The following is a 1,984-nucleotide window of genomic DNA, read 5'->3' as shown; positions in this document are numbered from 1 at the left end:
AGGGACAACTAAATTTGATTATTGACAAAAAGTTGTTAATTTCGATTATCTAAGTGCCAAAATTTGATGAGTTGCTAAGCTTGGTTATTCCAATGTGAACTCTTTTTTGAGCAAATGTTACTAATATTAGCAACTTTTTGTTTTGATTATACCACTTTGATGCTCTCAGAGCTGAGGAATGCTGGAAGTCTTCTGCAATCATCACCAAACAATCATCACAAGTGGAAATATCATAATGTTGTAAGGACGTAATCTCCGGTTGTGATACTAATGGTAAACCACTAGTCATCCATTAGTGAATGAGAGATGTAAGCATATAGGGTTTCATGAGTGTGGATGAATGCCTTCCTGGCCTGACCACATTATCTTCCTTGTGTCCTGTTCTCTTTCATTTTCGTTGAGAAGGAAAGGAATAGAAGTTTGGGATCGAGTAGGAAAATAGGGCCGGGGGAGTCAAAGATTGCTTTCCATGACGTCTGGTGGCGCACAGACAACTCACTTCTATTTCTTGCACAAACCAAGTTTCCATCTGTTGACAAGTCGAGGCGGACGGTAGCCAACAACTCTGTTTTACAATCTCCATGTGGAGTTAAATATGCTGAATAAGGTATGACAAATGGATAGGACTGGGACAGCGAAAAGGGAATGCAACGGCTTTTTGCCTGAGTTTGATGAGATTCAGATTTGACCAAATGTGCTTTGTCCCTGTCATTTTCGTCCTCCCTGCAAGGTAATCCTTCAGTTTGTTTCTTTTACATTTCAAATTCAACAGTGTCAACGAGGATACTCCCTCAGCTTCCTGGTAAGGCTTTTCAGTGTTTTAACTGTCATTTTCGTATTATGCACGTCATGTTACTGTGACTGAAGATTATCTATAGCTACCACATATTCGATTACTTGACCTTTTGGGTTGCTTGATTTCAGTATGTCTGCCTCGTCTCAGAGAATCAGAAAGGCACGCAAATGTTATTCTGGATCAATTTATGTGAAGCCATCGTAGTAATTTCAATGCATCTTCTTTGTTGTATTCTGGCCATCCGATGTTTCCATTTTCGGAGAAAGTAGATTGTTGAATTTCTTTCTAGAATGGATTCTTTCATGCCCCTGGCGTATCACGGTATCACCTAGTCGATACATCCTTGATGCACCATTATTAGCAACTAGAATTTTGTATAGCAGGTGAAATTTCTTACTTTCTGTTGTAGCTCCAGAATGAGTCTACACTTCTTATCAGACAAGAAATAAATCACCACCGTCATGCTGCCACAGAGGCGATGGCGAACAAAATTGTGCTAAGCTTAATATTTGTGCAAAAGAAAGAGCCTTTGAGTCAGGTTCCTAGTTCATAACCGTGTCTATATATAACATTCCTATGACAATTATGTGATTGGAAGTGTATGACAACATGGTAGTAGTGTCACAAATTAGTGGTAACCAAGTCTCTATTATAAGTTCACTTCTCTTTTTTCTAATACAAGGGTAGGACAATACAAGTATCTGAATTATATCAAACCCAACATAAGTTCACAATTTAGGCCCAACTAGTAGCTTCCATTAAGGGGGATAAATAAGTAAATAAAATAACCTTCATTTAGGGAAAAAAATAATCACATTTTTTGCTTTTTGTAAGGATTGACCGCCTAACCTCTCATTTGGAAGTGTACAAGGATGATAAACTAAGCCAACTCTGCTGAAGTGCACATAAATGTACATCTGGGTTATTTCCAAACATGTTGATCTGGTACTGGACTGTACATAGGCAAACGTTGTTGTTCTATCAATCTCTGTCCCATGAAACTTTTGTATAATTCAAGCACTTGTACAGCTGCAGCCAAGATCTTCCGGTAAAAGTAAAACCACTGATTGATATATGGTCTGATATCAGTGTTGAGCAACGATTGCAAACAAAATGGCCCAGATGATGAACGTGATGAGGGAATTGAGCGAGGATCGCGTGCCAGCGGAGGCTTGCCATGGAATCTCC

Source organism: Rhododendron vialii, chromosome 7a (assembly GCF_030253575.1).
Source record: "Rhododendron vialii isolate Sample 1 chromosome 7a, ASM3025357v1".
NCBI lineage: Eukaryota > Viridiplantae > Streptophyta > Magnoliopsida > Ericales > Ericaceae > Rhododendron > Rhododendron vialii.
This window is presented reverse-complemented; position numbering follows the sequence as displayed.